This window comes from Cyprinodon tularosa, unplaced genomic scaffold (genome assembly GCF_016077235.1).
Source record: "Cyprinodon tularosa strain WSP-4 unplaced genomic scaffold, ASM1607723v1 ctg247, whole genome shotgun sequence".
Lineage (NCBI taxonomy): Eukaryota > Metazoa > Chordata > Actinopteri > Cyprinodontiformes > Cyprinodontidae > Cyprinodon > Cyprinodon tularosa.
Window position 1 is genome coordinate 157829 of NW_024038917.1, and position 24859 is coordinate 182687.

The window sequence follows — 24859 nt, forward strand, 5'->3', positions numbered from 1 at the left end:
TGAGCTGTCGAAAGAAGCGTTTGCTCCAACTGGAAAGATTCTCTATGTGATTTAGATTTTCCTACTGTTTCGTTAGAGGTGTTCCGTGATGATGGTTTTAATATGTTTAGAATTAAAAAGACAGTTTTGAAAAAGTATATTTGTGTTCAAATTTAATAAGGAGGAAAAGAAAAGGCCTCAGGAACAGATACCAAAACAAAAGCTAGCTAAGTACTATAAGGATTTGTATTATTTTGACATCTCTGCTACAAAATGCAGGAAACGTATTAAAAAAAATCAGTCCAACTATTACAAGTACTGTTCAACTGATATGAAAAAAAAAAAATCTAGAAAAAAACCCTGCAAACTCAAAAGGGGGGCTAGATTTCATGTTGATTTTAAGAAAGAGGATATCTTGTACAACACATACTGAAAGCAATCTGTAAATAGCTTAACTGTCGCTTTAATGTACTGCTTCTCATTGGAGAGTGCTGCATTCTATCTAGCAATTCTTTTGTTCTACTTTTTTAAATGCCTAATGTAAAATAAAAAAGAATCCTCACACTTGGTCGTGGATCTTCTAAACATGATAAATTATGTTAAAGATTTTTTTTGTATAAATTTAAATCAAACATATGCTCTAAGATACAACTTCCATGCCTTAGTAAAATTCCTGATCAAATTCTTCTTGGAAACAAAAAAATATTTAAAGTAAGTTTTTTTTTAAATGTAAAGATTAATATGTTTATTATTGCACTGCTTATATACGTGAGATTGCTTATGCCGTCTAGTTCTGGAGTATGTTTTCATACATAAAAAATTATAATTTACATTAATAAATAAAGAGTTTTCAGGAGGACAATGTTGGTTTAAAGAAGTGGTCAATGGGCCTTGATCTTTGGCAATATAGAAAACACATCCAAATTACCTACGCGGAACTGCTATAAAGAGAGAAGCAATGCCTTTATTCAAATATAAATTGCATCAATTAATGTGCAAAAAAAAAGCTAAAATATTGAATAAAAAAAGAAACATGTAAATCAAGACCTATTATGGAAACATATTGGATTGTTTAAAGCCTATCCTTGAGATTTAAGAGTTTTTGTGATTTGTCAGGAAATAAAATGCTAGAAAATAAACAGTAGACTCAATACATAAACACAACAGAGTGAAATGGTTTTTAAAGGAGCATATCACAAGTTCCAGAGGTTTGCAGACGTGGCCCCCTCTGGCGATGAGTTAAAGTGGCACCAGTGTTGTCTACGTAAATGGGAGAAGAGAAAATTGCAGTCTACCGCTGTGACTGCACAGGTCTTTTGTTTAGAAATGGGTGGAGATATGGGTGGAGATTCAACAAAGTAGTCAGGTGACAGAGAGCGCACAGCACGTCACACCCATGTGCAAGCCCAGAAAATCCAACCCGAGTCACTCTCATGAAGAGATTAATGGAGACAACTGTGGTGAAAGACAATGGCTAATTTTAAATGTCACGCATTGTAAGGTCATGTATGGGATAAGGGGAAAAATGCAACTTTTAAACTTCTAAAGCACCTTCAAAGAGAGTATGGTTATTCTTAGGCATTATTTTCATCTCTTTTCCTGTAGCTTTAAGCTCTTACATGCTCTTCTGTAACAGCATGAGCTTCTAGATGTACTCCACAAAGTAAAGCATTTGTGCCGTGCAGAGCTAGTGAGCTGTTCAGACAGCTCCGCGACTTTTGCTATTTGGACTAGGCTCAAGACTAGTGGAAGAGGAGCTAGTAAAAAAGTGGAAATCTAAGAAGTACTTTTGCGCAATATAAAGGCACGAAAGCCTCTTTCAAAATGTCAAATCAGCTTAGAGATTTAATGGCTATATAGTCAAAAAACAAATGTTCAGAGCTGAGCAAAGGCAGATAAAGTAACAGTTAGTTAAATCCTGTAGGGTAAAATATAAAATGGAAAGTTGTTTAAAGAGACAGTGACCCGAGACGTTACTTTTGAGCTTTTGAAAAGACCTGTTATCCATCTTTAAGAAAATGTTGGATAATGTTGGAGTAAGAGGAACATTTTCAGGAGAATAGCTGACAAAATGATTTATTGTAATTACTATTTAATAGTTACCAAGTCATTCATGATTAAGAGTCTAGCACCATTCTCCAACAATATGGCATAAAATAAACTTTTTTGTAATACTTTAGAGGGAATCACAGTTTTTCAGGCCTGAGTTAATTAAGACTCCAATAACCATCTTCAAATTAATTTGTCCATAGGGGATGGATTTTACCTACAGTATGCTATATAAAAAACACAGTCTAAAACTTGTTATAATGTTAGGGATATTATAAGAGTTACCAGGATATCTGACGGTCAAAGATGATTTTCCATTTTTATTCCAATCCAGTGCACTTCCAGTGGCGCTTTTGAATTATATTCATATATATTTTTAGATGTGCAACATAAATATTTAATCTTCAATGAAGAGTAAAGCGTAATTTCATTTTTCATGGGAGGGAATCAAACATGGCAAGAGACGCTGGAGGTGACACCATTTGGACCTGATCAGCTTAACATCAAAATGAATCATCTGTCCAAAGACAGATTAAGACTGTACACGCTGTCTTTTTCCAGGACCTGGTTTAGCTACAAGACTGGGCTAACTGCATGCAGCGAGGCTAAAGCTTTATTCTGCTGCCTTGGATGCCCCCTTACTTTTTCAAATGTCAGGATCTGACCCAGCATGGATAACGAAAGGTAGGACTGATTTAAAGCATGTTTTAGAAAAGGCAAAGAAGCATGAACAATCTGGGATTCACATTGAAAATGATATAATATAGTGTTTCAAAATGTTTGTTAATTTGCCCAGTTGCTCTTAAATAAACACATTCTCAGAAAATAAATCGTTTTTATGTATTAAAAAGAATATAAAGCTGACTAATAACTTCTCCATTATTAAACTGGTACATCATTTTTTATTGGACCATGCAAAATACAGATCTGCCTTCACAAAGCATCAGAAGGGCAAGATTTATGTACTACTACTACTACTACTAATAATAATAATTTAACTTTATTGTTCTCACACTGGAGAAATTTACCTCTGCATTAACCCATCCCCTTGGAAAGCAGTGGGTTGCCATTGTGTGGCGCCAGGGGAGCATATTATTATGTGTCATGCTCATGAAAATGGAGCCATGGCGGAAGTTTAACTGAAGAAACTCAATGCTTTCCTACATCCACCTGTGACGCAGCCGATCAGCTTTGAACCACAACTCCACGAAAGACATTGGCATCCAAAGTTCATCTTAAAAGGCCTCCGATACGCACTCGTCTGCTCCTGTGCGCAGGCTGAGGATGCGCTGTGTGACTTCATTCAGATGACACTGTTTCAACCCACCTCCAGCCTAAAGCTTCATCAGTGTGTCATTCCTCACAGACTCTTACTGCGTTCCCTTTCTCATCTTAACCGGGTCTGGCTAAAGACCGCCATGTTGAGCCTGGTTCTGCAAACGGTTTCTTCCTAACAGGGAGTTTTTCCTCTCCACTGTCGCTTCATGCTTGCTCATAATGGAAAGGTTCTCTCAACCTGTGTTATCCTACTGGACTTCCATCTTCCAGGTCCCTGAGTGAAGCTCTAGTATCAGCTCACGCAATCCACTGGATCTCCCCATAAAGTTCAATATACCATCTTGCTAAAGCCGGGCGTACACTGTGCTATTTTCGGGGCGATTTTTTCAGTCATGCGAGAATCTTTCGATCGGGCCGACTTTCAGCCCGTCGTGTAGTTTACAGGGGGTAACGGGGTAATCAGTCACTCACGACCACCTCCTGATCAGGAATCGTGAGGTCAAACATTTCAAGATTTTCTTCCGACCGTCGTGGGCAAATTGCTCAGTGTGCAAACAAGGATTCTTCTGTAAACACAGCAACGTGGTAGGGATGCAATGAGTGAAATGCAGTTCTGTCTGTAAAATTGACAGACCGTAGTAGCCACGTTTGCTCAGCCATGTCTTTTTTACAAATATGTCGTCACCTTTTCTTTTTAGGGCTTTCAACACAAAATTGCACAAATTGCCAATGCAGCACGTTCACTATAGTGAGCTTAATATTCCCCTTCTATTTGTTTGGCTTCCGGATAGACGAGTCAGAGCAGCTCCATCTCACTGCGGAGTCTGACCTGCTTTTTAGACGTACAGTGTGAGCAGGTAGATCACATAAGAGAGTGCTGCACATACATCGTGAGCTGCGAACTCACACTGTACGACTAAACCCTGTGGATTAGTCGTACAGTGTGAGCATTAGCTGCGTGCAGCAACTGAAAAAAATCGCACAGTGTACTAGGGGTGTAAATCACACTCATCATGGCAATTCCATTTATTATCTATCTCCCTACCCAACGATTCAATTATTTTCGATACTCAACAATAAATCATCTTCTTTTTCCTCCGTCACGTCTGTCTTGCCTACTGTTTACGTGACTGTGTGTGTGCATGCGGAAAGAGGGTGGTGGCTAAAGGAAGCGAGGTAGGAGGGCAAAATAGGTTTAGCGCCACCGCAGCATGGGAGTCAGAATTACGTCCAGGAGCAAGTGGATAAAAATAGACCGGAGGAAAAAAACAAAAACATGAATTGATACTCTTACAGACGTGTCGATGCATCGGATCGTTGGCTGTTTGATCGATGCATCAATACAAAACTATTATTATTTACACCCCTATAGTGTACGCCCGGCTTAACCAGCAGTCTACAGACTGACCAACTTTATCTATCTCCACTCCACCACCAGTTTAAGGCCTGGAGGGAAATCATATCTACCAAAATTAAATGCTGTGTTTCTTGCCAAGGTCTCAGCGCCAAAAACCAAGTAATTGTATCAACAAATTTCTCCTAACTGTCTTTTCTCTTCATGTGAGTTTTCATATTGAAATATATAGTTTTGTAAATAAAATGAATCCAGTTTGTAAATTGCCTTTTTTGATAAGGACCTGTCTAAGTTAATTCAGCTGTGGTGAGAGGCGTATAAGTATTTTTTTTTATGTTTTTGGGTTCTCCGTCTCCTATTAGAGGGTTACATTGTGCAACTTTTAGTTTTGCTAAAAGTTTGCTTTGCTTTTCTAACAGCAAACTTTTTGTTTTCCCAATTTTTGATGCAGCTTTATCACCAATATAAATCAGTGAGAGATAACAGTGCGTGTCACTTTAAGAGTGAGTCTTCGGGTGGCTTCTTGATATTAATAGAGCCGCTGTGTCTTCCTCCTCTGACGTAATGCCTACAGAGAGACAGGCGGAGAGGTCCTGTCACAGCAAAGCGATAACAGCAGTCTGAAAGGAAAAGACTAAAAAAAAAAAGAAAAGAAAAACAAGCTGACCTGCTTTGGTTTGCACTGACCACCAACTCTATGAATACCAAACTAACTATAGCGTCGGGAATGTCTCAACACCCGAGCCAAACTCACTCACTAATCAGTTGGTATTAGCCGAAGCCTTTAACTATCTCGCTTCTCTGAACAAAGAGAAAAAGAGACAGCCAAGACAGTCACCCCGTCCGACATCATCAACAAACAAAAAAAAAAAAAAAACCACAAAGAGACGAACCAACCAGACAGCCACCATCTTTACAGACTGCTGAAAGAGACACTCAGAGAGAAAAGAGGCTTATTCTTATTTTTGATCAACAGGTAAGCATCCATACAACTAAATCTGCGAAAGCTTCTCCATTTTATTGCATTATTATATCCTATTATATTATATATTTCAATGCAGGCTTCGATTCGCAGGCGGATGGATGTACTCCCGGACGATGAGATATGTCCGAAAAGGAAGCGATTATGAGAGTAGGGGGGGGGGGGGGATGTAGCAGTTAGTAGATGTTTTACGACGCAGCAGTCGGTTTGCGTCTTATGTAACTAACGGCCTGAGCAGCAGCAGAGACGGTGTGAGGGGAGGGGGGGTAGAGAGGGAGGGAGGGGGAGGAGAGGGGGGGAGTCTGCTGCTGAATGAAGAAGAGAGGAGGGAGTAACGCTTTGAATTCACATGGCAATTTACATTTAGCGCAGGACACCCTAAACGCAACACTAATAGGAATGGTGGGTAGGGGTGGGGGCCCCCTGATTCTGCTGCTACCGGGGACTGCTGCTACTGCTTTGATTTAACTTAGAGGCCAACAACAAGCAGAGAGCAAGCAAAGGGGGGGAGACGTGGAGTCGCTTCAAGTAGGTTTGTGCTTTTCCTCTTTTTTTCCTCTTTTTAAAAAAAGTTTTAAGTCTACGCTTTTTACGTTGAGCCGCGGCTCCTGATTGATCCCGATCGCTAAAGTTGCGTCACCGCGAAGTAGCTCCCGTCTAACTACCGCGTTGTGTTTGTTTTCTTCTTCTTTCATTGATAACTTTTTTTTTTCACGCTGTAAACTTGATACTCAAGTTCAGATTTCTTGACGCGCGCTGCGGAATTTAGAAGGAAAGTGTTACAAGTTCGAGAAAAAATAAACAAAAAGCGTCACGCTTTTCGGCTTCATTGAAGTTTATTAGAGCTTAAAGGCGAGAAAAAGTGTGATTTACACATGAAAGAAGTGTTGTTTATTCGATATGGCGCTGTTTTCATTGTTGGAGAGCGGCATGGTGGATGTTGAGTTGTCGACACATCCTCCCTTATCAACGATAAAACAAACAAGTGCACACTAAGCTCAACTGTAGACCCCCCTTATATTTGTTTGTTTTATTTTATGCTTTGGCCGGATGTTTTATGTTTATAGTGTTATTTCTCCCCAACTTTTCTCCCCCCGTTCCCCTCCCCTCCTCTTGTCGTAACACACTGTGATGTTCCTTTGAGATAAGGCTGTTGGGGTAGGCATGACAACTGTGTGGGGACAGCAGGGTATGTGAAGGCAGCACAATGAGGCAAGGAAGTTTTTTTTTTTTTTTTTAAACAAAAGTCCTCCAACAGAGTTTTCCTACCAGAGCCTTTCCTAAAACTTCCTAAAACTTTACAAAAAAACAGCCTGCCTTGCTTTTATTTAGAAAATAACTTGCAATAATGTCTTTAAAATAGACTGCAGCTCCTGTTTAAACCACCCCACACAATGATCCCAGCCCTTTATAAACTTTGAAACCCTACTCAAAGATGCACACTTTTATCTTTAAGATATAATGCGATTTTACTTGAAAGACTACATGGTTGCATATACCTTGATGTAAGATAGAGATGATTTATCCAATTTGGGACCTTGTTTAATAGAGCAGCACATTAAAAGTTGCCCTAATCTTTTCCTTGAGCACAACAATGTTTTTTTCTTTTTTTTTTGCCAGTGCAACCTATCATGAAAATAATGTAAAGACAGATTGCTCTAGGATACATCCTTGAGGAGCGCTAGTGTTTTTGCCGTCCTTTTATTCAGCAGATCATTGCTGATATTGTAATATAAGTGTCCAAATCAATAAATGCATACGTAGCTTTGAAATTCAAGTTTGATTCCAATCAAAATGTGGATTTTTGCATTATTTCAATGCAAATAATAGAATGCCAACTTTCCCCTGAAGTTTTTCTCATCAGTGACCCCCCCTAAACAAACTGACTGAGAAACCTACCGAAGATATATTGCGGCATTAAAACAGGTAGATCGTGGCGGACAGGTTGATGAAAAAACAAAACAAAAAAACAACTATAATATACCTTTCAAGATTTAACATTCGTGGGCTGATGTGATGAGTCTAATGGGGTGATTGATAAAGATTAGGCGTTTTTATAAAAAGGTTTTAGTGTGCAAAATGCAGCATTTCTGCAGATGCTTTCAGTTGGACAGAAGGCAAGATATGCAAAGTGTTTAAAACTTTGTACATTTATTAATTATTTTGATAACTGGGGAGCAATTACTGTATAACCTCTACTTCTTGGTGACACTTTTTTCATATTTTGTATAAGTTTAGTAATTACTGTATAAGTAAGTTGGATAACTGTGTAATGCTTTTAGAGTGGTTGGCTTTTAGTTTTGCAAAGACGTTTCATTTTTTTTCCCTTTATCTTATTCCTTCAACAAATTTTTTCTAAGCAGAGTTCTTATAAAAGCTTAGAAACAAATAGATTTTCTTTTATACAGCAGATAGCCTTCAATTTTTTAACCCATCCCAGGCCTAAGCTCTCGTTAACCTCCTGAAATGCTTTTTCTTACTTGTTAAAGCCACAAAATTAATTTAACACACATGAACACTTACTTTAAAGTTAATTTAGATTACACTAACGTACGTTAAAATATACGATTTTGCAGATGCGAAGTTGAGAAGATTCATGCGAAGTACGTGACTCTAGCTTTCAATTCTCAAAAAAATGAGTGTGGGTAGAAGCTAACACATCGGTTTCTGTGGTTCACATTTAGATTAATATGTTTTACATTTAAGTTCTGCACTTTTTCCTACATGATGTCCAAGTAAAAAAATCAGTTTGTAGTTATTCTCATTTACCCACCTAAGCGTGTTAAAAGATCTGCTCCATCTGTTAAATCTCTTTTTTTTTTATTGTTTTCACATCTGCTTTCCAGCGGTCTGTACATGTAATAATGACAATTTCTTAGCAGTTCCTCAAATTCTTGTTTTTCTTTTCTTATAATTCTTTTCTAAAGGCTGGCATTGAGAAGCAGCTTTACTCCTAAGTTTTGAAGTGAAGGAAAATCATGTTTTGATCAAGTTTCAAAACTCATAAAACTTTCACCGTTTTAAACATTTGACTTTAACTAGAGTAAATAAGTTGTAATCATTGTTATATATAAAAAAAGGCCTTGCAAACTTTTACAACTTGAATAAATCTTTTTAAAATGACTGACAACACTCAATGTTGTGTAAAAAAAAAAGAAAAGAAAAGAAAACATCCCGTTTTAAAGACACTGGATACCATTGTTTCTTAAGGCCTTTTTCGTAGCTGCTATTAAACGTCAAAACAGTTGACAACTTCCTAGAGTGAGCCTATTGCTTGTAAAACTCATTTGTGAATGTATGTGTGAGACAGAGCGGGAGACAGCAAAGCGCTTATGCCTTTCTGTGTGTGTGTGTGTGTGTCTGCATGGGCTGCGGAGACAAGCCATGGCTCACTCATATGGCTGCAATATGTGAAGCCTCTCTTGTGGTGGAACTTGGAGTAGAGAGAAAGTTTTGGAGGAGAGAGCTACAAAGAGAACACGCAGAGCGAGGGAAAGTCGGAAACGTCCCGCTCGTCCATAGCTGGAATGTATCTCCCGTGTTTTATTGATGGTTTCGACTTTCTGGAAGACACCAGCGACAACTGTAGTGATTTTTGCGGGCTGCCATGTTATTTGTATCTGGTCGTTTCGGAGCAGCCCTTACATGGGGGGGAGGTCGGTTGGAGACGGAGCGTAAAAAGTCGACCCAGTCGTTGTCATTTTTGGGGAAAAGTACAAGAGATTTCAGCCGCAGAGACATGATTTTGCTTGGTTGCTTTGAAGAATTACAGAACAGGCACCAAATAGGGTTTGGCCCTTTTTAACTAATCCCAATGATAGACAAAAACTCAGGCTCACAGGATTAGGCATGGGCTGGTATGAGATTAAAACCTCTAGCAGAAGTAGCACAGTATCACAATGATAGAAACAAACTAAAGCTATCACACGCTCAAAGTGTTGTTTTTTTCCCTGATAGCAGTTACTATTGTCTTTACTACGGTAGGTTGTTAATTCTAGTAACTATTGGCCTATTACAAAGGCTTGTTTTGTCAAACAAAGTTGATAAAACACTTTAGGTTGTGTTTTACCCGTACCCAAACTGGCCTGTTATTTGTACCTGGAAATCAATAAAAATTGCCACATTTCTTAAAATAAAAGTATGTTTGGAGAATTAGATTTTTTTTTCTTTACTGTGAAGCAACACATTGAGCAGGGAACATGTTCACAAATAAAGTTATATGTATACCTATAAATGCCACTTGTTTAGCTCCTAATATTAGCTTATACCCATGAGCTTTACTATGATCTATTTAAGGGAGCCATATTGGATTTTAACATAGAGCCTGTTGATCAAACTCCTCTTGCTTCATATCTACAACTTCAGAGGATATTCTTGTTATCATCCAACTTTCAAGTAAAAATTAAATGCACTACATTCTACACTACATGTAGTTAAGTGTTGGCTGGTATGAGGTTCCCACATATAGGTACAACAAGTCATCAACCTAATGATGATCCTCTGTTTTCAGGTATTTATTAAATAATTGTACAACATATGCAGCTCACAATGACAAATCCTGTGAAAAAAATGTCCATAAGTGAAACGCCTTGCTCACATTAAATGCATACTTTTACTACCTACATTACAAATATTAAAAGAGGGAAAATATAGAATATACTGGAGGAAAAACAAGCCAAATAAAGATACTAATCAATGTTTATCCAGCTCCTATATTTTTAAACCCCCCACTAACAGTTTGAACCTGTACTTTAAGCTCAATAAAATGATTATACTATTAATTAAATTTAACAATTTAAAAATAGCTTTTTCTGAACCATAAATAGTAGTCATTACTACTGGCGTTAAAATAATATAATTAGAGCTGAAAGAATTTATCTGGTTAATCGTGATAAATAGATTATTGAAATAATCGTCAACTAATTGATTAATCGTTAGCTGGTGTTTAGAGACTCTAAATTGACAGAGCAACCCACTTAGAGCAGCAATTATACCAAAAATTGTGAAAAAAGATAAAAAAAAATCTTTTTTGTCTGTTAATATGCTCTAACCAGAACTCCTCAAGTGGAAAAGTTTTATCTTCACCTGGTTTAATTTGGCAAAAAAAATCGTCTTTAAAGAACCTTTTGCTATTCGATTATTAATCGATTAACTGAAAAAAAAATTGACAGATTAATAGAGTGGTAAATTAATCATCAGTTGTAGCCCTAAATAGAATATATTAAAAAAATACTTCTGGAATAATGTTGGGTTCATCATAAATGTATGATTTTTGATACATAATCTGAAATATAATATAATTTTGTGCTCTCATATGCAGTGTTATACCTGTTTTTTAAGTTAGTTCTCCAACAGAGGAGCCTGACACTATCTTGTTAACTAGTCAGGGAATGTGCTGCATATCTAATCTTCAGCGTCCTGCTTAACAGACCTGCTGCTCTATACTTTGAAAACAACAGGAGCCCCTGATTGTTTCCTCTACGTGGCTTCTTGTAATCTAAAAACCATTGGTCACCTCGCTGGCCGGCAGTGCACAGCTAAAAGAGGCGGAGGGACAGTACTGTTTACTCTTCCAGTTAGAGATCATCCTCATTTTCTCCTGATCATTACCAAATGAACTTTAATCACAGGGAAATGCTTTCTAAATCTTGGTTGGTAGCAGTAACTGTTTGCACCTTCCCCTTATTTCAATTTTAAAGAGACAGATTAAAGTCCTCAATTCTGTCCTAACCTCTATCTAATCTTACCTGTGTAGACTAATAATGCTTTTGTATTTTAACATCACCCTTTTGTGGGAATTCTCATTCCAAGGAGAGGGATTTTAAATTATTATTTATTTATTATGTGACAAAATGCTTCAGACATTGAAAGTTAGATTTTTACTTTTGCCCTTCCTTTTTCTGTAACGTTATATGCTAAATAACTACATATATGAAATACCATGCAGGAGCTGTTTCTCCTAAGTGCTCTCAGCTGACGTTTTTGCGAGCGCGTCAGTTCAACGCCGCTGTGTTTTTGGGAAAAAAGTGCCTTCAGACACGTTTCAAAGGGATATTTAAGGAACATTTGTTTCATTTTAAATCACAGCCTCCATTCTAATTCTTCATTTCTAATCGCTTTCATTTCAGTTTGGGACTCCTTAAACTCTCATTGTTTCTAACAAGCAGAAAAAAACGATAGCATCTATTAGAGCAATCAGCTGTTATTTATCCCAGCTCTGCCTGCAGTTCAGATAAAGGAAAACACCCATTTGTCACAAATAGTTTCTTTGAGGCAGGAAAAAAAAACTTGTTTTCAAGGCTCCTGGCTTTCTCTTGACTCTGATCGCACTTTTTTTTTTATTACCCGGTGTCCTGGTTTTCCTCATATCTCAAGGACGCAATCATTTTGAACTTTTTTTTCTTGTTTTTACTGTCCCGGCATATCGTGGCTTTGTATTAGTGGCCCGTAGTTGGTGGCAGGGCAGAGATTTTGATCTTATATTCTTGCTTTTTACTGGAATTCAGTTTCTGCTACAAAGGGCCCCCTAAAAATGTCATCCCCACTGCGTCTGTGGTCTGTGTAGCCTTGTTTAGGTTCAAGTTTGTCTTTTAATGTCTTTGTTCTGTTTTAGACTTTAAAGTCTGTCTTCACATAATGAGCACATGTTATGGTTTAGTGTGAGACGAGTCTTGTTTTTTTTTACTCTTTTTTTTAGTCTTTGAGAAATCCTAAATTTGAGAGATTTTCTTTAGTGCAAGAGGATAAAAATCTTTATGCCATGACACAGTGGAAACTGATAGGCGGTGGTTGAGTTGATTTAAACGGGCACAGAATGAGTGGGGCGGTGCAGGCAGGCAGCAGTACAGCCTTGTGGTCTGCTCTGTTACCGAAAGTTTAAACTGTTAAGACCTGCTTATTTCTTCTACCTTTCCTTCTCTGACTACCACTTAAAAGTCTAAAAATGCTACAGGTAGCACAAGCTGCAGAACCTCCGCATCTGAATTTCACAGAGTCAAAAATAATTAGGAATTTATTCACGGCCTTTTTCAGCTTTGGCGCGTGAGGTAGCTGGTAAATGAAACCTGCTGGCTTTTGATGTCAGTGCTTTGAGTTCTTAAATCCTGGCTGCTTTGACTCAGCGGTACGAACAGGTTTGATGCTTCCTGTGCACCCAGACCTTCGGTTATCAATCACCGCTTAGATGAGTTTTGACCTTGCGTAGAGCACCTCAGGTGAAGTTCCAGCTGTGTGCTTGATGAAATTTGTCAAAATATAATTAAAAAGGGAATCCTCAGTTGATTGATAATGAGCTGATGAGAGGCTGTTTTTAAAAAAAAGCTCATTACAACCTTTAATTTAAGCACTAGAAAGTTTTTGTTCTGCATTTAGGCTGTTTGTTTGTGGTTGCATGTTCACTCATTATTTTGAACCACATTGCTATAGGGGATCCTGAAAGTTTGAAGGTTTTACATGACTGTACCCTCATTTGCGTACCTCAAGAAAAGGCATAGTGGTTAGAAAAATGAATTAAGTGCCTCTTAGTAAAGTATGATGTTTAAAAAATATATCAGTAAATGTATATTTTCTTTTTTAAAAGAATGCCTTGGCGTTCTTGTAATCGTCTCAGAGGTCATTTTATGAATGAAAGTTATTTCCATACCTGAATCTATTTCTATATTCACTGAATGTGATCAATTTAAAGGGCTGATTTTACTAAATCATGAAATTAAGCTTCCTGTTTCTATTGGGTATATACTGGGCTGCTTGCTAATGTTTATTTTTTCCAAGAAATTTTAGCTTAGAGCTTTTCTATACACAAAATGCAGCAAAACTCCCTTTTTTCTCAATAAGAAAAAGGCAAAAGGTTGTATATTGTATATTCAGTTTAGATTTATGTCTTACGCTTCCAACCTGCATCCACCAGGCACACATTTATAAAGGAAACAGATCAATTATAGCCAATATTATGTCTGAGAGGTCAATCAAAAGTGTGATTTGTTGGGATTATCTTCATAAGGATGTGTTTATGTGAATGTGAGTTACCGTGAAAGCTTTTTGACTTTTTCTTTTCGGCCTCAACCACATTGGACGTTTTTACAAGATGCTAGCTGAGCCTTAAGTGCAACAAATACACCTGTTGGCAAACGCTTTTATGTTAAAACTTTGTTTCCCAGTTGATGAAGTTTACCAGGCACGTGAGGAGTTTTCTTTTTCATTCGGATGAAACTGTTTGCTGGCTTCACTAATACTGCTCACCAAGTTTCTTCTTTTAAAATCTCCATTGTGTTTAGAAACGCTAGCCTGCATCCAAGCAGATCATTTCCACCTTACTGCTCTTTAGGAAACAACCGCTGCTCATCAGAAAAATCCACTCGTCGTTTTGCAGCTGCTTGTGTCATTGACTGATATCTGCACAACCACCTGCAGCTCAAGTAGCATCAGCTTTCAGTTTACCTACATCAGAGTTTTCCATTGGGTATTTTGAAGTGGCCAGTTTCCTGAATGCAGGTGATTTCACTCCCTTACACCCCTGTTTATTTCATTATATGGCTTCCGTTACTATTGCATATCTGCGCCAGCATCGCATGCTTAGCTGTAGCAAAATGAGTCAACATTTATCTCCAGACAGTTCAGCCCTGTTGATAGATTCCTATCAGTTATTCTAAGAGTCTAATGCGTGTTATCTGCAGCTTTTGACTTCAAATGTGTCTCATTTGGGGTTTAGTTTTGAGCAAATAGTTCTACTGATTGTTTATTTCTGCACTAAAGGTAAATGGCCTCCCCCTCTTCACACACGCTCAGATTCCTTATGAGACTACTCTCATCATCTGTTTCTTTTTTTCCATTTTCTATTGAAATGTTCTGCATCTTCGTCTCAAACCTTTCTGGCTTCTTTTTTTTTCTCCTCTTTCTTTTTACACAAGGAGTGCTGAGTGTGATATGCCCTTAATCGTACAGTAATCACTGTCAGAAAAGGGAGTTTACTTGCTCCAAGATTGCATTTAAGTTTGATTTCAAGTGTAAATACTCGCTGACATTTGTTTGCTATGGTGCTCCTTCTGAGTCACGAAACACATTTCCTCCAATGGTGATGTGGCACAATTTTCCACAAGCAATCATGCATTTTATTCTGGGCGAGCCATATAGCTGTGACGCATTGTTGGTGGCTAATACAACATTCATTTTGTGAGATTCTCTTTCATGCACACATTCATTCACACTGTTATAAGTCTTAATTTGGAAAAAAATATATTAATTGATACAGTTAGGGTGTGTCCGTTTGATGAACTAAAAATATTTTCCCATTATCTTCAATTTTATTTTACAGAAGTAGAAAACATGATCAAATTTAGTTCATTTTAACCTTTATTTTTATTATTTTTTTTACAGCTGCTTGAATAATTAGGCATTAGCAGTGATATAGCATACTAATTTTTCAGGTTTCCTTAAAGTCTGTTCCATTGAGTTTTAATTTGCCTGATGTAGTTTTTCTTTCCCATTGACTATAATTTATAGTAGAGGATTCGGTTTTGTTTTGGTAGAAATGAAGGAATTGCAAAAAAATATAAAAAATATAACATAAAAATTTTTTTCATAATAGTTCCTTGATTTTTGTTTAAATTAAAACATGGCATCAATTTATATGCTGCTATTGGATATGGTGGAAGAGTTAAAAATGGTTAGATAAATAAAAAAAGTAAAAAGCATTTCTTGTCTAAATCTGACGTACCATTTACCAGTCTGAGCAGATACAGGAATCTGACTGATTATTCCAACAATAGTAGAAATGGGTGGCACGCTTTTTAATTCCACACCACAACTACTTTCACCAGAACTATTTTTAAGCAGTTTTCTTGCATGTAAGGAAATATTTCAAATATTACCGTTGGTTGGTGACCTTAATTTAAAGGGCATTGAAATTCAAGTGGTGAAAATGCTTTTAAAGCAATGTTTCACAGCAAACTATGAAAATGGAAAAACCAAGTTTGCAGCTTTTGGTTTTACACAGTCAGCTACTTTATCAGTTATAAGAAGACGTCTACGAGCAAAAGGTGATTGCAACTTTTTTCTTTCTGATAGAATACCAATATTGCAGTTTGAAGTATTGATCGATACCGATATCGACCTGACACAACATCAGCACGATTCGTGAATAACTTTATGACTTATTTAGTGTGGAATGCTAGAAAAGGCTTGATAAACTGAAATAACTCATAGTCAACATGAATGGTAGGTTTAAGAACAGCTGACCCAATTGTTATTAGCCAATAACTTGCAGAAACGTAGAAGCAGAACGTTTCTATTAGCTTGTCTAGAGCGTACGGATGCAGGCGTATAAAATCCGATATTCGTTTTTGACTGATAATGGACTGATTTCCGATATCGGAATAGGCAGTAACTTTTTGGTGTCTGGAACTGGAAGGTTTTTAGCCTTTTTCAGCAGCGACTGGCAGTTTTTGTGACACCACTGCAGGTAAGCTGGCTGTAAAAAGGCGTCTTCTTTTCTTGTTTACAATGACGACATATCAGTTGCTTTGAAATATTAAAATTTAAAACTAAAGTATTATATTAAAAAAATTCTGTTCTGTTTAAAATAATACCATAAATATTATAAAAGAGTGGGATTTGGCTTTGATAAGAGTTATTTTGCGATGGTTTATATGGCACCGTACCTAAATTTACTTATCTACAATATTAGACATAGATTCAGTTATTTTAACATCTTTATGTTTATAATCCTGTAGAAAACATATATAGCTTTTGATGTCGTGCACCTTTTAAGTTGCTATAAGATGATATCAGTTTGTTATCGGTTTTAAGTTATTTGCACAATTATCTGCGTAAGAAAATCTGGAAAGTAATATTTATTGCATCGTAGTGAAGGAAAGAGACCTTCTTCCCCCAGTAATGTATTTTTTTTTTGACATTTCTTTTACTGTTTTGTAATTTGAATTTTCCTTTATTTAGTCTGAAAAAGAATTAAAAAATTAACTAAATCTGTATCCGTAGTTTAAAGCTAAAAATAATCATTCAACAACTTTGGCTTCAAATTATAAAAATGGTGCATTTAATGTGTATTTGTTGGAATTTGTTCGTTTTAAAATGTTTTGCAAGGCACAGGATTTTTGAAAATGCTGAAGCTGTTTAATCAGGACCATATTTCTTTTGGAAAGGGACACATTTTTTGTTGCTCTTTTAAACGGGGGGCTGCTCACACAGACACACACACATGCTCACACACATCTGTAGCTGTAGCCCTATTAGTATTGTAGTCTGGGATCAGGCTGGAACATCTGGTGGCTGAGTAACTTTTCAAAGTAGTCTTTGTCCTCAGTCTGTGCATGCATGGCTCTGACAAAGTGTGGTTTCCTCTGTTGCTTTATTGTGCTCCACCAAATTGATTCTATGATTTAGGCTATTTTTTTCTCCTTATAGAAACTGCCATTGTCTTTATTATACATTTTTATGTGATTTCATTGTTGTGCTTTGTAAAAATCTGTTCACAAATAGCCAGTCTGGGCTGTTGTTTGCATTATCCGTGCAGCTGTGGCTGACTGCTCGCTGACCAGGAGGAATAAAAAGAAGAAAGCCCACAGAGATATGACACCTTTTTAAGATGGCTGTGGTCGGGCCTGACATTATTGCCTGAATCTGAAGAAGTCAGCAAGACAACTTTACCCAAATGCATAAGCACCAGGGATATTCACCTGTGCCCTGCAGGATGACACTAGGATGGCTTAGTTTTTGTTTTTTTTTTATTCTGGAAGATAATTCAGCAGCAGCGGCTTTGGAGGCGGCCACCCTGAAGATGGTTTGAGCTGATGCCCTCAGGGCTTCACTTCAAACCGCACAAAATTTAAAAGGGCCTGGACTCATTTTCTGTTAGACTTCTATGTGCGTTAAACTGCTGTCATTTGACTTACTGCTGTGGATATTAGTGCTGTGTAGTTTAAACGAAAAAAGCAAAAACATTTTTTTTGGATAGAAATTGATGTTGCACAAGCTCTAGCACTTAACCAAAACAGTTTTGTTTTAACTTATAAATTATCTTATTTAAATTTTCTCTTTCATGAGGCCTAATGCTTGAACGTTTTTATCTTTATTTATTACAAAACCTCTATGATTATAGAGATTGCTTTTAATTAGGCTTGTTTTGAGATTTCTTTATTGAAATAACATTTTATTTTGGAAAAACACTGATTTTCTAAATAAATCTTTGGAAAACTAATAAAAACAAACAAGTAACATAAGTAAAGGAAATCTACTTCATACTGGATGACAGTTATGGCAAATATAAATAAACAAAAAAATTGTTTTAAGCCTTTTTCCTTTCATCTTCTTTGTCTTTATCAAGTTTCAGTAGTTTTGGTTTAAAACCTTCAACTGATTAGGGGAGTGGTGGCCTACTGGACAGGGCATATATCTTGGCATCCTGAGGTCCTGGGTTCGAGCCCCACCTCCACAGACTGGGTCTCTGAGCAAGACCCTTAACCCCTAATTGCTCCCCGGGCGCCGCACGATGGCAGCCCACTGCTCCCCAAGGGGATGGGTTAAATGAAGAGGTAAATTTCTCCAATGTAAGATCAATACATTTCAATTTAGGAGGAAGCAATATGAATAGCATTTATAGATTTACTTGTCAGATTTTTGTAAACATCTGTCAGATATCAATTTTACCAACTTTATCTAGTTCCGACTTTTAAGGATTATTCCTAATTTACAGTATAAACCTGTTGCCTATAATAGTTTTAAGAAAAATAGTAATTTTTTTTTTTACAGTTTCCTGTCTGGCAATGTGGCAATAAGAATAATTGTCTTGATGCCAAAAAGAGCCCAACAGATTTTACTTTCACAAGTGGAGCAGTAGGGCTATGGCCATAGTGTTCCGCTTGTTTCATGCATATAAATTGTTTTATTATAATTATGCAGGGAGTTTTACTAATTATATGGGCACTGCAATGTAAGTAGAACAGAAGAGGAAAAACAGAAAAAAGGAGAAAAGATGAAAGAAAGAGGAGATAGAAGGGAGATAATGATAAGACATTTCAGTCTGCTTCATCACCTGCAAAGAGATGCAAAAAGAAAAGCACAACCAACAGACATGGTATGAGACATACAATAAAGTAACACCTAGATACTATTGCTTTTCCCATTTCTAATAAATCTGAAAACAAAAGCTCAGATTTACTGCTTGATTATTTTATTATTTCCTTTATTAACTATACATCATGATAGTTTTAAGTATGCCATACTTATCTGATTAAGTAGGCTCACTTTATTAATTTTTATTTATTTTTTTAATGTTCCAAAAGTAACCCACTTAAGACGATAATCTGCAGATATTTCCTTTTCGATGAATGTTTATCAGAACTCCAAACTCACATTAGGTCCAATTACTTTAAATAGTTTAACCTTTAATTGTAGAGATGCCTCACACCTTATTTATCTAGATTAGAGTTTGTGGTTTCACCAGAATCTATTCAAGCAACATCTGAGAGACTTTTAGAGATCTGTGAAATGTGCTGGCATCAGCATATTTCCTTTTGTGTGATATGAAAGATTTTGGTCAGCATTTTTTTCTGAAGAACACTTCTTAAAGAGGAAGTCTTTTTTTATCCTAAATAATACAGTTGCTTAACTGCCCAGCGCTCTTTATAGGGTTTGATACGTGAAATTCTTTTATTCTTCAGAGGAAATCTAAAAGTGCTTTTTAAATAAGTTACTAACAGCACTGTTTTCATATTTTTCCCTTTGTGTGTGTGTGTGGATGCAGGGATAGATGGATGTTGGAGGACGAGGGGTGGTTCTTTTTTTGAAATGGAAATTGGAGGGGGGGACACACATCTGGGGGTCTTTCAGACCTTTGTGGCGAGAAACGAAGTGGGTGTCAGAGGCCCACAGTCAGAAGTGAGTGTGGGTTGTTTGGAAGTGAAGTCGGTGGGGGAAGAATGAACAGATAGACAGAAGAGGAAAGGATATCTTTTCATCTCCTAGAAGGTAGGAGAAAAAAAAAATCCTCCAGAGGGATTCTGGGTCAACGTACGGCTGCGAGGAATGGAGGAACGGATGGACTGCAAAAAAAAAAAAAAAAAGAAAACAGTAAGGAATTAGGTGAAACAAGATGCAGGGATGCACATGAGGATGGATTACATGTTAGGGAAAATCATGTGAAGCGCGAAAAAGTAAGAAAATAATGACTGGAACGAGGGATGCGCTACAAAAGTAAGATTTGCATAAAAAGGAGGAGGGAAAGTGGGGCGAGAAAAGGGGGCAAAAGATCACTTGGTATGGTTGAAAACTTTACGGCTGACAGTTAAATTTACCTCAGGCCTAACCGTGTGTATGTGAAGGGGTGTGTGTGTGTGTGTGTGTGTGTGTTTCTCTGGGTGGAAAAGCCCAGCGGGGGGCATGGAGTTTTTTTCTGCAAGATGGCTTTTGGGCTTTTCTTTTTTTTTTTTTTTTATTGCTTTACAAACACGTCTTTGTTCTTTTATTTAGAGACTGATTACAGAGTCTTCTCTTTCTTTTTATATTCTCATCTACTTCTTTGTTTCCTGTCTATAAATGTTTGTGATGTCCAGATTTTCTTAGTTTAGAGTAGATTAGGAAAAGTGACATTTTGAGATGGTTGAGGTGCAGGAAACTAAAGGAAAAGTGTGTGATGCATGAAGCGAACGAAGCATTCCTTATGTTTTGTTTTTATTTCAAACATGTTCAGGATTAATTTGTGAAAATGTAAAGCTGAAACTCACATTGGAATTATCTGCCGAGCAACTGAAAGCAGCTTTATGTCATGAATGGTTTGATCAAACCATTCTTGGAGCTTTTTAAACGAATTACACTGCAGTTAAAAAGCTGCATGGAATTAATCTAAACTGAAGAAGATAAGGTATAAATTATTTCATAAACATAAAGCATATCTTGAAAAATACTGAGAAAGTAGCAGTGTTACTTGTTCTGCAGGGCATGAAATGTAGAGGAAGTTAGATTATCGGTCGAAGTGTGAACTCACTTGAGAAGATAATCTTGTAGATTATCTGTTTATCACTGTGATGTACGGCACCTAACAGTTCCTTTCAGCAGAAAATCTTTTAGAAAATCACTTTGATGATGAAAGAAAATAACCCAAACCCATGATATGTAAGAGAAAACCTGTTTTGTTAGCAAACAAATAATTTGTATGTGTGTTTTTTTATCTGACTTAAAAAAAATCATACATTTTGATTATTTTTTGTGGGAAAATTATATTAGTCAAAACAGTTTGCATTTAGAGTTGCTTAGAAATATATCCTTTTCACCATAATAGGCAGATTATTGCTTGATGAGTCTTCACCGGACACTTTTTTAATATTTCCTACCAAGTGGTCCCTTCAAGGTAAATGCTTTCACTGAGAAATCTGAACTTTTTTTGTTGAGGCTCACCAACAGAGAAATCACAGATTTATAAGAAGCTATTTAAAATGAAACGGTATTTTGTGGAAATTGTGTTCACTCAGGCTTTGAGGGAACAAGAAAAAACGAAAACACGAGTTTTTGCCGATAAAAGGCTAAAACATAAAGAGCAAACTGGTTTTCTTTTATTTTTTTGAGCTTTTAGCTTCTGTTTTAGAAATCTACACAGAGATAACAAGCCATGTTCTCTACGGATTACACACAGTTTCAGTCATTTTAATCATGCTTATTTATGGAATTAATTGAAATTTACTCTTGTTTTGTTTTTTGACATTTTGAGATAGTAAAATTAGGTTTTATTAGCTGACACAAAGTGTAGTATAAATGATTAGCAAATGCTGTAAAAGAATTATTGTAGTTTTTAAGACGATAATGAATGAGCTAATACGTACTGTCAGTAGGTCAAAGTAAGAAATATATGGAAATCAACTATAAATTCTAATCAGCACTTTGCTAATTGTATTAAACTATAATTGCATTGCATATTGTCACTAATTGCCTGTATTGCCATTGTTTTCCTGATGACAGTGGAATTGCTAAGAATAGTCGTGAACTGATTTATGAATTAGGGGAAATTGACCAAGAAATGCACTGTATCCCTAATCAAGGCAAATCTGGGTACATTTTCTTGGAGAATGCTATAAGCAATTCCCTCCGCTTTTAGGCTATGAAATCTTTCATTAAAGCCTATAGTGAGTCACCCTTAAAAATGATCATATTTGGCCTTAAATATAGATTTATATCCAGTTTCTTTATATAAAGCCCGAGAACTTTCTCCAAAGTGGATTCCCGATAGTGCTTCCCTTGGCCGGTACGCTGATAGAACGGCTCTGGAACGCAGCATAATGTCAACATTGTGGGTTTGAAATGTTCCGTTGTGTGTGTGTGTGTGTGTGTGTGTCTTCAGGTGTGTGTGTGTACCTGAAGTTTGTCCAGACGTTTTTCCCGTAGGGCCTTGCTCTTGCAGGAAACGTCTTCGCCTTAAGGAGTGGAACTTGTCTGTTGGGCAGCAAGCACCGAGCCTGTTTAGGTGTATAAATCTATTTGAATGTGTTAACGTGTACTTGTGTGTGTGTGCCTGGTTTGGTTGACGTAATATTTGAGCTTTCCCAGACGTTGACAAACCACACAATCACACACACACAAGTGTACAGTGTTGTGTGCACATGTCCTTAAAATCATCAGAGATGTCTGGCAGGCGGTTTGATGTGCTCAGTTTTTTTTTTTTTTTTTCTTTTGGGGCAGAAAAGACTAGCGAAGGAAGAATCAACAATCAACATGTTGATTTATGCAGCTACTAGTTCCTTCCATTACGCCTACAACCACCACTGAAGCAGAGTTTGTTCTCCATTATTTTTGATGTATGAGAGCCATAGCTGTGTAGCGCAAGGTCAGAATCAACAGTCAACAGTTGATTTATGCAGCTTTTGGTTCCCTGTTGCTATCGTACATCAGGGCAGGATATTAACACTGTTCATGAGGCAAAAGTGGCTACTCCTTTGACTGTGGTTGATAAGTCGGTCTCCTTTAGTAGCCACAGCGGCTGCCATCAGTTGCTTATTGCCTTCCACTCTCTTCTGGAGTTTAGCAGCGACTTTTGCCCAACGATGTCAGAACCCCCCTTTTCGTGGGTCCCAAACTGTTAGACTCTGATTAATGCTCTCGTGTGTGCAGCCTATTTTGGTGAATACCATTCTCAAAAGAAAAATTTTTCATGTCAGTGACTGTGACAGCAAGTTTATTTTTTAATCCCTACTTAAAGTTTTTCTAGCAGCAAATATTTAACAGCAAAGGAGAAAAAAGTTTTATAAGTGTTTATTTTTAACCATACAAAGGCTTGGATTTTAATATTAAGTCGACTTGTCCCACAAAATCTTATGTAAAATCTTGCTTACCCATCAGAATTAGCCAAGGAGTACCACAGGGCTTGGTGCATGGACCTGTTTTTTTTTTTACATAATAAACCTTCTTATTCTTTTATATTAGAATATTTTTGAAAGAAACATAAGGAATGTTCTTGGCAGTTTGTTAATGTTTCATATACACTATTGAATGTACATAAATGGACTGAATTATATTCCTGTGGAATCCACTGTGCTGTGAAAAGGAGCATATTTTATTTTGGCACAGTTGAATATTTCAGATTTTTTTTTCATAACTTGCAATTAATTTCTTTAATAACTATCAACGCATCATGGCTCATTCCTCTTTGCTGATTTTTTAAATTAACCTATATACGGGGTATATTGAGGTGTAGGAATTCCATTTAACATAATGCCACAACATTTCAACTAAGTTCAGCAAATTAATTGGACAAATCACTCAAAATGTTTTTTTTTCTTAGAACGCCTCGAGCTTTTTAAAGGTACACCATTATGCTTGAGAATATGACCAAAAGCAGATGGCCGAAGCTTTGCTAAATTAAAGAATCAGACTGTCACTCTACCAGCATGTATAACTATTGGTATAACAACTTTCTTTAAATATTGTGTAGTTTTAACTTCAGATGTTATTGGTTAAAAAGTTATATTTTTGTCTCACTAGTCCAGAGAATATCATCCAGACAATCTCAAAGAAAATCAAGATGCCTTTTGCAAACTTGACCAAGCTATACATCCAATTATGATTTACTAGTATTTTTTTGTGTTCAAAAAAAAACAAAACAAAAACTCTTAAGTTTTCTCTCTTCTTGACACCTCTCCCTTTGTGAAATAATTGTCTTTTAAATTATTATGAAAAGACATGTTGACGTGTCTTTGTTTTAACAAGAAAGCATTCCAAAATAGTTCCTGTAGTCACAGCAAACCGAAAAACAAACAAACTCGTACTATGCATTTTGCGGCACTTGGAAGAAACATAATATGGGAAAATGTGAGCGTTTCTGTAACTTGCACGTGTCTCACTGTCAGAACACTTAAAAGCTTAGGGCGTGGCATGCAGCAGTGAATAGACACCACTCCCTCAGCTTCACTGAAGCAGCTCAAAGATCTGGTTGATCAAGTTCAAGCAATGAGCAGTGATACAATGCTTTCTCTCCTCATTACAAACACGATTAGGGAGTTTTCATTTGATTGATTGTTTATCTCTGTGAGTGGATTTTTACCTGATGGGGCAGCTTATTGAAAAGCCAGTTTTAAAAATGATGTGTTGACAGAAATGCTCCTAAAATAAAATTGTGTATGCTGTGGTTATTTTCTTTGGTTGATTTAGTCAGAATAATATCAGGTTGACACCTAGTTTACTAATAGGCAATTCTGCTATCAATCGTAAAGCTAGGACACAGTCTAAAAAAGATTTTTTAAGCTTCACAGTGAAAAAAAAAAACTATTTTTCATCAAAAAATACAATTTGCTCACGTGTCAGATGAAAACAGCTGATATCTCTCTGTGGTATGCGTTGTTTGAGCGCGCGATGCATGTTTTAGAGTACTTTGATTTTATAACAGAAACAGACCTATTAGGAATTGGAATTATTCTGCACGTTTTGCATGACAGTGAGCCATAAATGGTTTTGACATGGACATCAGCATTTCATGTCAGCTATTCTTCAAATGCTCTCAGCAGGGTCCATTTTTTCTGACATATCCTCCTCTGGGAACCGTTAGTGTTTTCTATTATAGAGGTAAAACCATATTCCTTCACTGTTGTCCTCCTCCATCAATCTGTCTGACAGAAAATTACTTTAATTGAGTTTTCACTTGTTCGGACAGATATATATCAAAGATGGCAAGGCAGTTGTAATTTGGAAGTTTTGGTTAGTTTTGTAAGTATGAACAGACTTTT

The 24859-nt window shown here is 36.8% G+C and overlaps 1 protein-coding gene across 1 annotated transcript in view; it reads left to right on the top strand.

The window, feature by feature from the left end:
- Window positions 1–5947: 5947 nt before the first annotated feature.
- Window positions 5948–24859, top strand: part of trps1 (trichorhinophalangeal syndrome I) — a 147974-nt gene continuing 129062 nt past the window's right edge. The window contains 1 exon segment of the mRNA XM_038288007.1: window positions 5948–6174. The gene's annotated coding sequence lies outside the window, so the exon portion shown is untranslated.